This window comes from Perognathus longimembris, chromosome 1 (assembly GCF_023159225.1).
Source record: "Perognathus longimembris pacificus isolate PPM17 chromosome 1, ASM2315922v1, whole genome shotgun sequence".
Lineage (NCBI taxonomy): Eukaryota > Metazoa > Chordata > Mammalia > Rodentia > Heteromyidae > Perognathus > Perognathus longimembris.
The window spans coordinates 136,500,159-136,515,664 of record NC_063161.1 but is presented as its reverse complement, the minus strand read 5'-3'; the positions used below and the strand labels follow the sequence as shown (position 1 = coordinate 136,515,664).

At 33.6% G+C, this 15,506-nt stretch overlaps 1 pseudogene; it reads left to right on the top strand.

Annotated features, from left to right (window-relative positions):
• The first annotated feature begins 273 nt into the window (after positions 1-273).
• LOC125352942 lies at positions 274-1,746 on the top strand (annotated as a pseudogene).
• Positions 1,747-15,506: the final 13,760 nt, after the last annotated feature.

Here is a 15,506-nt window from a genome sequence, read left to right as displayed (position 1 = left end):
AGCCTGAGAAATGAGAGCCTTTCACCTGTAGACCTAGACTAGAAGTGAGGGCTGAGCTCCACTATTGCAGAAGTAGCAGAATTATCTACAAGTTCCAGCAGAACTTTCAACTCTTTAATTGCCCTTGCTAAGTGGCTTAACTTCCTTACCCATCCACCATGTAAGGAGACAGTTTTGAATATGCTTTCGATCTCTTTGAATATGGAGCTTCCATAACAGCTCTTTCTTTCTGCAAACACAATGACATACTAGTGGCTTCCTTGTGAGACCAGCATGAGGCCTGTGGTTGGTATTGGCTACAGTAATTATAAAGGGGCCTTTCTCTTTGTCCTTTTCCATTTTTCTTCTCATCTTTCCCCATCTTTATAAATTAAGACAACAGTGGGAGGTGTGGGGAACCTATCATAATCAGAGTGTGCAATGGAATCAATCACTGAAGTACAAGTTTATAAGATATACATATATCAAAACATCATGTGCTCTATTAACAAGTAACTTCAGTAACAAAGAATATGCTTACTCCTGGACTCAGGGATTCATGTTTTCTGTAATTAACCTCCATCCTGTGAAGTTGTTAATAATTTATGTTACTAATCCATTGTTGCTTTCTTGATCCCTAAGACATTTTAACTATTTTGTTTTTGCTAGTTTCACTTTAAAAATTAATTAAATTTTCTTCGAATCACATTGAACCAAGCAAATATTAGTTTATTAATGTGTTTTAAATTGGAAAAAAAAAAAAAAAAGCATAATCTCTCCACAAGGAGTCACTTCCTTTCCCAGAACTTTCCCTCTCATCTCTTCTTACATTAATCCACAATGCAGTTTCATTGTTCTCTGGGAGTAATGGTGTGTTTACCTCCTCAGGAGTTTTGAAACAAAAATAATTGTATAGCCATGCCAACATGCTAGCTTGATAAGCCATGCAAACTTATCTACTGCTATGCAAGCATCAGCGTTTGAGATGTATTAAAATGGAAATTTTCACGTAGCTGTAAACTTTTCTTAAGACCCTAATTTCCTAAGAACCTGGGGGTGCCGGCCTTTGCCAAGAAGCCCCAGTTGGATTTCTTAAAAAAAAAAAAAAAAAATTTAATCTCCATACCCTAGTCCTGGGACCATAGAACCGGCAAGAGACTTCCCATTGTTTGGGGCCACCTTCTCCATCATCTTCCCTCCTAGGACTATGACTTAAGTGACCTGCAGCCGGTTCCAGACAATCAAGAGGTTTTCTGCCATCTCCAGACCGACCAGAACCTGATGGTGGAACTTCTGGAGCTGCAGGCCCACATGAGGGGCCAAGCGGCTGCCCGGGACCATTTTGAGGACGTCTGCTAGGTACAGGGGGCTAGGACCCAGCAGGTGAAGTCGGTGCAGCCTCTCACTTTGGAGAACCTGGCCCCTGAGGGGCTGCAGCCAAGAAGCCAGGCTCCCCTCTGGGAAACAGCAAATAGCTAAAGGGAGCCAGCAGGCAGCTTACGAAGTGACACTGCATCAGGGTTTGCTTCAGCTGCCCCAGTACCAAACTGATCTCTTGTTCCCCTTCAACCAACCCCCATCTGACAACAGGTCATATCTTGGTCCTGAAAATCTGTCCCCTGCACCGTGGAGCCTGAGTGACTTTGAACAGCTAGTGACCAGTCTGACCCTTCATGATCACAACATCCTTGGTCCTCAGTAAAGATTCCTGAAGCATTGTGTGATGCTGCCTAGAATTTAGGGACCTAGTTCTGGTAGGGTGGAGGAAAAAGAAATGGATACCCGGGGTTCCTTTTACTGCTTCTCGGTACCTAAATATAAGACACCTCCTCTCGCTAGAAAGAAACTTACTTTATAACAAAAGGAAGAGGCGGGGGGGGGTGGGGGGGGGGAGGGAAGGAAGAGGAAGAGGAGGAGGGGGAGGGGGAGGGGGGAGGGGGAGGATTATTTCCCTCACCCTGAGAAATGTGATGTTCTGTTGCTAAACAATATGGTTATTTTATTCACTTAAATTACTAATTCATAGGCTATGTCACATTTTTGATCCCTAAGACACTTTAGTTTATTTTTGTTAGTTTCACTATTTTAGTCTATTTCAATTTACAGCATTCTCTATGGAAATTCCAGTAAAACTGTATGTATCTTCTGGTCTAGGGATGAGAATGTAATAAGAATTATTTCCATATACTTGGAGATAATCTCTCAATTTATATGATTGATAATTCAATCAATCATTTCTTATACACAAAATTTCCCATTGTATGATTAGGTTGATGCTTTCTCTTTCTGTGGATATTTTTCAAACCTTTTCAAACACTTAATGTATTTCTGATGGTCTCTTGAATATCTCGTCATGTGTGTTGCTGTAGCATTATCTCCATTTCTATCTGTCTTTATTGCTATCCTGTAACAGGCTAGAAAGGCCAAGTTTTAAAGGCAGTAATTCATTATATTAAACTTAATCAAACTCAGTAATGTTGCTCACAAGTGACAGGTCATCAATAAAAATAACTGCTTCTGACAATACCAAGCAGCTCTTCTGTGACATTTTGTCTTAGCCAATTTTTACTTACCTTTCTATCACTGATAGAACCATGAATATGGATTTGGCACTTACAGTGCCATGTCATTTAATAGTTCTACTCTCGTCATTCCTTATAGTAACATTTGTGGGCCCTATGCTCTTAATTTGAAATTCCATTTTAATCTATCTATCTTTCTCTCTCTCTATATATATATAGGCACATAGATATTTACAAATACCTATATATCTACATATCTATATCTAGATATATATCTATGTATAATTGATCAAATAAATATGTGTGTGGTAGGTAGTTATACTGTTCAACGACAAAGACAACACTTACAACTCACCTAAACAACTTGTTTTCAGAAGGGAAAACAAAGCTATCAACTAACATGCTGGGAAATTTGACATCAATATACACAATATGACTTCAGTTAAATCAGGAATGTCATTTATGAAATATTGCCAGTAATATAAGTGCAGATTATCTCCGCATAGAACGTATGGATGTGTAATCTCCATCTCCTCTTTCAGAGGCAAAGGAAAAATAAAATCACTTATTTTTAGAACAAATAAATCAAAGAAATATTATATTCTCCCAGATGACATGCACTATAAAAGAATTTTCCAACTATCTGTAATTGAGGCCACAAACTTACTATTATAGAATGTGACCAATAGAAGCTGAGTATACAATTGTCAAAAACATTCATCCACAGTCCTGATGAAATTATGGGACCATCCCCCTTAGGTTTATGGTAAGTTTTCTTAACCTTAGAATCTGTTTACCAGCTCCTATGACCTTGAGTGCTGATTTAAAAAAATAAGCACTAGGAAAATATTATGTGTGACTTGCTGACTTCTAATTCAGAATCAATACTGGAAAATTTGAGGATGTGAGTGATACTCAGCTTGTGTGAGACCAAGTTTGTGGAGGACAATATGTAAGTAGTTTTCTCCTATCACATATGTTCACTATGTTGCCTAAGGGTGCTCTCCCTACCTGGTATAAACAGTTATCTGGCAAAGAGATACTAAAATATCTGCTGAGATGAAGGCTATTTTCTCAATGTCCTCCTAAACTTCAAATGTTAAAATCTTTATCCCCAAGGTCGATGGATTTGCAAATGATATCCTTGGGAAATGAATAAATCATGAGGCAGAGCTCTCATGAATAGGATTAGAGACTTACAAAGAAAGCCCATGAGATACACATCTCTTTCCTTTAATCACAGGAAGTAAAAAGTGAGAGAATATAAAAAAGTGGACCTCACCAGACACTATATTTACCCCACTCCATGGACTTCTCAGGCTCTAGAACTATGATAGAGTTGTTTTTTTGTTTTTTTTTTTTTTTTCACTTATAAATCATTCTATGGGGGCTGGGAATATGGCCTAGTGGCAAGAGTGCTTGCCTCCTATACATGAAGCTCTTGGTTTGATTCCCCAGCACCACATATATGGAAAATGGCCAGAAGGGGCGCTGTGGCTCAGGTGGCAGAGTGCTAGCCTTGAGTGGGAAGAAGCCAGGGATGGTGCTCAGGCCCTTAGTCCAAGGCTCAGGACTGGCCAAAAAATAAAATCAATCAATCAATCAGTCTATGGTATTTTATTATAGTGGTCTCAAATAACAAAGACAATGAGCTACATCTTGAAATATAAAATACTAAGATCCACATGCCAAAAATGAAATAGAACACTTAAAAAGAATGACCCAGACAAGGTAAATTTAGAGAAGAGTTGAAAAATATGAAGGAATTTGGTGTGTAGTTTTAATATAGCATATACATTTTCTTGGTGTCAGTTATGGATGATTTAGATAATTCAAGAACTTTATTTTTCCAATAAATGATTACCTTATTAAATTTCTTCCATTCCTTTCTCAATCATTTAGGACCATGTTATCTTCCAGATCTGTAACATGATCAAAAATTCTAATTAAACAAGTCCTTGTTCTTTCTACACTCTCCTCTCATTCTAGTAAAATTGTTTTTAAGCCTCATTATATCTTCCTTCAGCCTTTTTCATCGTCAATTTTTCTCCCAAACCTCCAGTCTCTTTCTGTCATCAGCAGGTGAGAGATTGCATTCTAAATCTCAGTAAAATGGATGTTACCTCATAAAATAGTATCCAAAAGTGCAGGGAGATGAAAGAATTAGGAAAAAAAAAAAAAAACTTTGATTTTCAAATAGTGTACCCAACACTATCACATGCTTCTCACATCAGAACTGTATAGTGTGACAACATTATAAAATAAATCAGAAACCAAAGAAAATAGATAATTAGTTTTTTTAGGGAGTCCAATAACTATTTTAAAATTTATAGGGATTACATTAGAAAAATTATTTCTAATTGGCTTTTTAGCTAAAAGGGGTTTTCCACATGTTTGCCAATAAATTATTTTGACACAATAAACACCACCCAATGTTTTATGTCAGAGTCAATGTTTTCAATTATGATCTGAGGGAGAATAATTAAATACAATCTGAGGGAGAATACTTAAGTATAGCTATCTACGCTTTGGATGAGTTGTGACAGTTGCAGATAATGAGAAACACTCTTTTTAAATAATCATGTGTATGATATGATCATATGAATGTTTCATATAATTTTTAGCCATGTTCAGGAAGAATTAAATTCCCAAAATGATAATTAAGCATTTCAAATACAGTAACTACTCAGCTCAAAGGTAAAATAAAATATTGCAATATTTTTAATAGAATGTTATTTATTTTTTATTTATATTTTAGGATAGACAAAATAAGCAGTGGGATTGTATAGATGAAGTGTACTTGACCATGGAAAACTAGAAAGAATTAAAAAATTAAAAGCATTTAAAAATTCAAAAATGGAGAGATAGAAAGTTCTTTCTTCTTTCAATCAGTACTTCTTTGACAACAATATTAGAAAATATAACTTATTAAAAATTTCACATAGAAATTTTATAACAAGTGAGAGAAATTGAGATTTGTGTGTAAAGATGTAATCATTAGGGCTGGGAATGTGGCTTAGTGGCAGAGTACTTGCCTAGCATGCATGAAGCCTTGGGTTTGATTCCTCAATACTACGTAAACAGAAAAACCCAGAAGTGGTGCTGTTCCTCAAGTGGTAGAGTGCTAGCCTTGAGCACAGACAGACTAAGGGACCGAGCCCAGGCCCTGAGGTCAAGCCCCAGTACTAGCAAAAAAAAATAATAATAAAATGTATAAAAAGATGTAATCATTATATATGAATTTTCTTTACTAATCACCTCACTATGCATGCAAATAACAACATATTATACTGTACATGTTAATATATGCAATAATTTTTTTTAAATAAAGACTATCTATCTGCAATAGAGTATGTCTTTATTTGTTGTTCTGTTGCTGCACAAGTACAGAGAGCTGGCTTTTTCTAAATGTATTGAGAGTTTGAAAATGGTCAACCAAATGGTCGACTAAAGGCTATGTGCCACCCTCAAAAGGAGCTTCTCGAAGAAACTCACACTCCAGCCTTTCAAGTGTCTAGTCCAGAAGCACAATGGGGTCCAAATTCCTGTCAGAAAAAAGACACATGCTGAGGAAGACAGAGACAGAAGCTGCACCTTCCACAATGAGCACAAATCAAATCAAAAGAGCACATGCTTTGAATTTCAAGTATTGATTTACAATCAAACTGTTTTCTCACATGAGCAGTTCTGTAATTGTGTTCCAAGGTAAGTGGTGAGCATGGAGGGTCAACATATGTGTGGTCAATGATCCACCGGCTCGATGTTGAAAAGGCAAGCCCATACCAATTCACATAGACACACACTAGGAGGTCATAATCGAAAAACAAATAGCATCCCATTTTTGCAGCCATTCTTTGATTTGTTGTGTTTCTGCATCTTTAGAAAACAAGTTGTGTTGTTTTTTTTTCTATTGTACGGTTGCAATTATTTCTCTCAACCCTTTCCCCTCTCCTTGGCTTATTCCCTGTTGCCACTGTTTTTGATTTCTGTACCCTTTGCCTTGTATATAAGTTTATCTGATCTCTGGAAGGGAAGGGGAATCACAGAAAAGGAGGGACAAAGGATGGACCAATGCAACAGTGATACTCATTAGACACTATGTGGGAAATGAACTTTAGAACTTGTAGGGGGAAGTGGGAGAAAATGAGGGAGTGGGTAACACTGTAACTGTAACCCCTCTGTACATCACCTTTACCATAAAAAATAAATACTTAAAATAAAACATAGAAGCATTATTTCCTAAATGACTGCAAGACTACATATATATATATTCTCTTTCTGCTATTATCCTTCACTATAATTTTGTTGGGAAATACACCACACAACTAACATCATACATTTGGTGATATTTAATGTATGATTTCCAAACATGATAAAAAAAATAGGATGGGTACTGAGGCACTATTTATAAGTTAGCAAATAAAATCTAATTGTCCAGCAACAGTTAGGTGGGTTAATTCGATTATATAATACAATTTAAGTAGCTATTATTTGAAAAGAGATAGCAATAGCTAATTATGTAGAAAATTGTTTATGAGATAATGAGTTTTATAAGATAAAGTTCTAAGAAATCATTAATATTACCAACTAAGACCTCTATATTCTACCGAAGTTTTAACTTTCATTCTAGACAAAACAAGCCTTCTGTGAGTTTTTACAAAAAACATTTGTTGCTATTGCCATAGAGCCACACAGTGCTATATAGGCTGGGTGAAAAATTCATCTTATCATTTACACCTAATTTCGGTTTTCTCAGACAAACAAAAAAATAAACCATTGAAATCTAAACTATAGTAAATTCTCAAACTACATGTCCTCATATGACAGTATATTTGCTATTGCACCTGCTTGTGCTTACAAAAGTTTATCTATGGTTGCTATTATTTTACTAATGTCTACATTTTCCAAAGAAAGAACTACTTGCCTTTGCTCAATTTTGAATGCCTAGCAATTAGCACCATTTTCAGCCCAAAATATTTGTGCTGGCAAATGCAGAGTCCTCCTCAAATCTCAAGAAAGAACTTAGTGTTTAGCCCCAAACAGTGAAATTAATTAATCTCCAGCTGTTCTTGCCTTCAGAATTCAAGTCAGAATCTGAACAAAGATTGTACTTGTAACCACAGTCAATGACTAATTATGGAGGAAACTAGGGTTCTTCTAAAAAAGAAATCTCTCTGGAGCTCTCTATTGGATTATCTGACACATGGTGAAGTCTGCCAATGTCATTTGAGGTCTTTGCTGACCAATGCTGCTTCCTTCCCATTTCCTTGCCATCAAGGTTCTATCAGCATCACTGTCTGATTCTATATCCTCAATCTTGTAATTCACCTTTCAAAGGCTTTTATATTGCCATCAATATTTGCTTCTTAGACAGCCTAAAACAACAGAAACTTAAAAATATTATTAAGCAATGAGCAAAAATATAAATAATTGAACATAATAATAATTTCCTTACTGGAAAAGGAGGAAAAAGGCATTGAAAAAAGGTAATCCAAACCAATTCAGCAGTGATTCTCACTAGATATTATGTTGGAAATGAACTTTACAACAACTTGGTGGGAAGGAAGGGAGTCAGGAGGGGAAAAAGTGGGAGAAAATGAGGGAGGGGGTAACATTGTTCAAAAGCCAGGTAATGAGTACATTACCACAGGTAATTACCTTGTATAACTCTAACCCCTCTACAGATGTACAGATGTAACCATCATTACCTTTACAATAAAATTTAAATTAAAAATGGTTATTCAATTAATATATAGCTAAAAAGAAAATTAAGAGAAAAAGTTTTAGATTTCAAATGCCTTCTTTTGAATAATAATAATGGACCTGATACTATGTGCTTGTTGTTTAATCTATAAACAATAAAATCTACAATTTATAAGTATTATAACAATTTCTCTCTAAATTATAGGCAAAAAACTAATTTCATATTCACATTATGTTAGGAAAAGTATATAATTTGAACAGTAGTTACAGTTCTATTTCAATATCACCCACAAAACTGGAGGATGTAAATGATGCTGAAGCAAGGGCTATTTTTAAGCAAGTTGGATCGTTGTTGATAATGAAAATGATGAAAGATGAAATAATAATCACAGTAATTCCTTCACTAAACCAAACTCCATTATGTCTTCAGATGAGCTTGAGTTGTCATTTCACTTTCTCCACTTTCTAGTTATGAAGGACCAATATCCATCACCATTATATCCATTATTCATCACCAGCTTCTTTTTCCAGAAATGGTATCCATAGGAGCCCCATAATTAGCTGTGTTGTCAGGATTCAGTGGCAAACATTTGTGTAATTATATAGCATGTAAACATTACAAATACTATTCCTTACCTCCTTATGAATTTTCAAGCTCACATGTATCTCATAGCAGATTTCTCCTGACTGCCCCATTAAGCCTGTCTTAATAACTACTAGAGATAGATTTTTTTTTTATGTACAAAGATAGGGGAATTTGTCTCTCACCTTGCTTTATTCTAAAATAAGAATACTTGGATAAAAAACATAACTGCTTAATCAATTGTGATAAAAAAAAATAAAGTTTTATCATTTATTCAGAACCCTGAAAATTGCTTATCTTATACCCTGGTGCATCACTGATACAGTTGGTCACCTCTCTCTCTCTCTCTTTCTCTCTCTCTTTCTCTCTCTCTCTTTCTCTCCCTCTCTTCCTCCCTCCCTCCCTCCCTCCCTCTCTCTCACCCTCTCACTCCCTCCCTCCCTTCCACTTTACAGGAGGTTCATTTTACTTATATTTATATAGCATACTTTTATTGATTTTTTTTTCTCTATTGACTATTTGTTTTCAATTCTGTGGAGTTCTTTAAACAATAACTTCTTTGTGTTTTCTTTAGGCCTTTTCTTCCTCTTTTTCTAAATTATGGATATAGTTGCTTGGATACTCTATTTGGTAATGTTCCTGTTTAACATCGATGTGTAGTGCTGGCATTTCCCTCTCTTGATGGTTATGGTTGTGACTTCAGGGTTTGCCAATGTTGTATTTTCTTCCTGACTCAGTTCAATGTATGTTTTCACTTCTGGTGTTCGCTATCTGTGAATATGGTGTTATACATCTTGTCTTGTGTTATTAATTCCTAGTTTGATTGCATTAGATTCTAAGAAGGTACTCTAAAACAATCCCAATGCCTCCACATGTCTCTTTGGGAAGATTGTTTACCTTGATAGATGTTTAAGGAGTGCTTGTAATGTGCCCTCTGTAGTTGTTAGGTGGAGGGGTCAGTTAAGGTTGGTTAGATCCTACCCATTAATCTTGTTAGCAGGTGTCCTTGCTAATTTTCTGTCTAGATCTTTTTATCAAACTTTAAGAGAGAAGCATTGGGCTGGGATATAACTCAGTGGCAAAGTAATTGCCTAGCAAATTCAAAGTTCTGTGTTTTATCCCCATTACCAAAAAAGAAAAGACAAAAATCCTTTTTTTTGTAAAAAAGAAAAAAAAAAGCACAGCTAACAGAGAAGCATTGAGGTTTTAACTATTATTGTGGATTTGTCTACTTTTCCTTCCAGTTCTATCACTTTTGGTTCATACTTTTTTGAGCCCTGAAAAATCTCTTACCTTGTAAAGTCAATTGGTTGCGAATAAATTTTTCAGAATTCTCTCTCTTTTCCTCTCTCTATCTCTCTATATCTGTAAGTTTAACAGAGATGGGTTTCTTAGCTACATATAATACATATGAAAACTACTAATGTGCATACTGCTTTCTAGGTAGAAATATATATATATATGTTTTGTTCATATAAATGAAATACAATTATACTTATTAAAATCCATCATCCATTTATGAGATATTACTATAGACAAATGCTATTATCTGCTTCATTAATGTATGGCAGATTAATTTTTCTTATCTCTCTTTAATTGAAATAATAAATTTTATTTATACATCCTCTGTACTATGCTAATCTACTTTTCATCTTGAAGGAAATCAGGAGAAATTATTGGAAGCATAACATTTATGTAATGCTATTAAAAGCTGCCTTTATTTTTAAATGTATTTTAGGATACTATATATAAATAAATATTATACATTATTGGCTATTTGTAAAATAAAATTTGGATATAATTTACTTACAGTAAAATTTACTCTTTCTGAACATTTGGACATGATAAATTATACAAGACCCTGGATATTCATACAGTGAGACTAAAAGAATATTTTTAGGAGAGGATCACAAAGGCTCAATAACTCTGTGCATATGATCATATAAAATTATATTTATCAAAATTAACTCCAAGAAATGAAAACAATAGAGTTTTTGTCTTTTTGGTTTTTATTTTTGCTTTGTCACTGCTTTTGTTTTCAATACCTTTTGTCTTGTATGTAAGTTTATCTGCTTTGGGGAGGGTTGGGGGAGCACAGAAATTGTGGGACAAATGCAGTGATACTTACTAGGTACTGTTGAAAATGAACTATACAACCTGTAAGGGTGAGAGGATTGAGAGGGAAAAAACTAGGAGAAAAGGAGGGACAAGGTGACACTAACCAAAAAGAAATATACTCATTACCTGGCGTATGCAACTGTAAAACCTCTGAAATAAACTTTACAATAACAATAACATATATATATATATATATATATATATATATGAAAGCTTTGACCATATTTTTATGAGTTTTGACAAATGCACACCAACATGTATCCATTACCACAATCAGGTCCCAGAAAATATAATCACACACTCCCGTCTTCATTTCCTTCCTGCCATAGTCAAACCTTTTCCACATCAACCTGAGTGATAGAAGGTTTTTCATTGGCTAAGTTCAAATCCTGTTCCTACCCCGAGTGGAAGATTTTGTTCCACTCTTTTAAATCTTTATTACGTAATAGGATGGAAGAAGACTGTCTTGTCTTTCCTTAGTAGCTCTGGATTCTATTCCCTGGGGAAGCAGAACTCCTGGCTGGCTCTGCTGTTACTTAAAACCAAAATGTTATCTTCTGCAACCTTCATACAAGCCAGTATATATATATATATATATATATATATATATATATATATTAGAGAGCTGATGTCAAGTTTGGAGTAAACTATGAGGCTAGAAAATATATGACTTGAGAATATTATTTAAATACAGCTAATAATAATATAATATATGCACTATTTTATTTCTACAGGTGATAATCTAATTTGGATTCAAGTATTGCAGAATTTATTTGCACGATACCCAATTTTTTAGCAGTTATTAGACTGTAGTAAATTGTTTGGCAAATAAATTTTATTATTGAAAACAATAATAATTAAAACATCACTTTATATTCTTATAAGTAATTGGATTCACTCCACACCTTATATGCTTATATAGAGATATTATCACACACTAAAACATGCATTTTGCAGAACAGCTTGGCCATGATTTTTGACTGACAGACTATTTTGTTTTAGTTTGTCATCCATTGACTGATGACTTTGCATGCCTACCTCAAAAGTTCCACTTGAGTAAGCAAAATATACTCTAACAATCATCTCATAGAATCTTAACTTTAGAAAGGGCTTTTGTGGGTTCCACTTCAACCAAATAGTTTACTTGATAAATGTGATTTCTAGAAAAAGTAGCTATTAGAAATATCACAACTGCTGAGCAATCTATAATTTGTGATGCAAATCTCTGGTCTTGGAAGTCTGAAAGTTATAGATCTCACACTGATTTAAGAGGTTATGGACTGAATATAAAAAGAAAGTTGTGATAGAAGAATTAAACATGTGGACAATTGTTATCTATATATCTCCATGAATTACAATTTCATGTAAAATCTCTTATGGTTCCTTTCCTTAAAATTTAATTTTTGTCCTGTGTCTCAATTATTTGGCCATGGTAGATCAGTGATATTTAATTTGTTTAATAAGATGTGGCGATACAATATCCACTGTTTATATCAAGCATCTAGGCAGCAGAGTTTTTCTGCTGTTTTTAAAATCATTTTCAACTTCTCAGTATTCTCTATCTTTTGTTCTTTCTCCTGCTATTTCTCCTTCCAAAACCATTTTTACTCATCCTTCAAATAAAAGAATGTTTCAATGTCACAATTACTAAAAATAACTTAGAGATCATTTCAGCATAGTTTCTTAGAGATCACTAGTTCATCATTTCTAGTATCTCTTAATTTTTCTTAAAATAATTTTCACCAGTATTTTATCTATTAATTATAATAAAAATCACAATGATACAAACTTTTTATGTGTTGCAAATGATAGAATGAGGAAAAGAGAAAGAAGGACTACCAGGAAGAAAAGTAAGATGAAATCTTTCTATCATGAGTAGAAGGGACATGAGGTAATGCTTTAGAAGAAACTACATTGGAACTAAGTGCTATCTTTTAGAATTTGCAGTCACTGGCTAAAGATCAGACTGCAAGTTGGCAATGGAATTGACTTAATTATTGTATGTAAAGGTGATTGAAGTATTCTGGCTTTGTAGTAAGGCAGGCCTGGCTTGAGATAGAGTACTTCCATTTACTCTGGTAAGTTATCTAGCTGCTCTTGGCTTCATTTAGACACTTGAAAGAATTGGAATCACTATTGCCACAAAATAAATGTATAAAACATTTTAATATAGTAAACATACCTTTTAAAAATTCTCCAAAAATCAAAAAATGTATCATATAATCTAGATAATAAGTCTATGAATGCTACATTCTATTCTAATTTTTAGATATAAATGCTTTGGAAATGCTGTATCATCACAACACATGCTAGGAGAATAGAAATGTAGGAGAATACAATGCTAAAATCAAATCCACAGCTATTTTATTGAGCTGTAATTTAAATTTTAGTTGACTGCTTTACAAAGGTAAGAATAGTCAATGGTCAAGCTTAAAAGTCAGATTTAATAATGCAACTGTAATTGATGTTTGAGATTCAATCTCGGAGAGTCATCAGAAAATGTTATATTCATATTGTTCCATAAATGAGAATACTAGTAGAAAGACAGCAAAGAAATTCTGGGAGCAAAGGAGAAATTGATGGCATGAAAGGAAATCATGAGGCAGTAAGGTCAGAGCAACAATGGCTATCCACATCAAATTTTACTATATTTTACAAGCAAGAAATATTACCCTCTGTGGACAAAGGAATAAGTTTCAGCTTTTAATCGGCTACTTACTCTTTTTATCTTGAACTTGAATTTACCCTTCTGAAAAAAGTGCATTCTTTTCTGAATGTAGACATCAGAGAAGGCACTGCTGATGCACTTGTGTTTTCTTCATTATAAACTGACAGAAACAGTGGCGCAATTTTATAGATTTTATTTCTCGAATAAAACACATATATTTTCAAGATTCTGTCCAAACCCTCAGAAAGAATATTTCAATAATTTTTACTATGAAGTGATTAGTATTTCTAATGCAAGCCTATGCAATAATTATATAATTCTAGATAATGTGGCTACATTACTAATTATTGCAATTGTAAGTTGGCTAAAATCTTCACATTAAAATAGATTAATTTGAATAAAATTTGATTCAAAATTATTTGAGTGGAAATTATTAGTTATAACATTGAATATAAAGTCACTTAAGATGGCATCGTTTTTTAATTGATTATTTGCAATACCAATTATAAATTGCCTGAATTTTTAATCAGAATTTTCTCATATACACTTTAATAAATAACATAAAATTTTCATATATAGATGTCTAATCTTCATGAGAAAATGATGAGAATAAGTAAATTTCTATTAATACTAAAAAAAGAGCTTAGACTTAGCTATAGTATACTAGTAGTCTATTCAGTTTTTTTTATAAAATAAATCTGATACTAAAAATTGAATCTAATTCATGGTTACTGTTCTTTATTTCAGAAGCACCTAGGGATATCTGAGGAACTCTGGAACTTCCTATGTTTAATAAAGTGAGAGATTGATACAGAGTTTGAGCTATTATTCTGTCACAAGCTTGTGCCCAAATCCCAGTTATGAGTTTTATTAAGATAGGAGTCACAATGATTATAAGATTATTTGAGCCTTACATGTGACAATGAACAAAATTCCTCCACGTTCCAAAAAGCTACAGTATATGTTGGATGAAGTTCCCAATTGTAATAATTTTATCTTGGGCCTAGGACTGTCTTCTCCTAAGATATTTTCTCATGTCCCTTCTTAGGATGTGTTAGATATAAGACAATACAACATCTAGAATGATTTCAATGGAATAGGTTTCTAAATGTGATTACCTGGACATGAATCCTCACTATACCATTTTCATGAGGTAGGCTATGTAATGTTTCAATGTTCAAAGTTATGAGTTGATATTTTAATGTATATTAAATAGTAACAGGTATATAACAACAAAAAAGAACTAGCTGGTGCTATTATGTGAAAATGGAATACTTTTGTCTCTGGCTGCTATCTTTAGTTTTCCATGTGTTATGCTTAAAGAAATTGAGAGCACAGAGGTCTTTAATTTTGTTAGTGTAGAATCCATTAAATCAATTACCCATCTAATTACCCAGATAGCAGCTTATCTTTAAAGAATGAAATGTGTAATGACCAATGCATTTTCTAAGTATCCAATAATATTAAAAGTATTGGGATAATTACAGTCTAATTAAGTGCAGGTTTAGTCTATAACAATAAATAAAAATTAAGTGATATACTAACTAATTATATTTAAAAAACAATTCATACTTTTGAATACTATAGTATTTAGAAGAAATATGATAAACACAAATATTTAGATCAATTCACATAATTCACTTTGTTTGGGGATATATAACCTAAATTTATAAACTTATGAATACACTGGCAAAATACTACCTTGTTTGAAACAATCATAAGCACTCTTTGAACTTCTAATACTAAAAGCAACCATTTTAAAGAATACAGATCACTTTAAGAACTAACAATTTTCATCTAATGTCATGCTTATTATTTATAAATAGTTTTCAGTTTCAAAGATGCTACTTAATTTACCAGATACTTGGAAGATGACCAGTGGTGAAAGGAGGAAAGATTAAGCTTAAGATCAATGATAATGTGCTGTTTATAT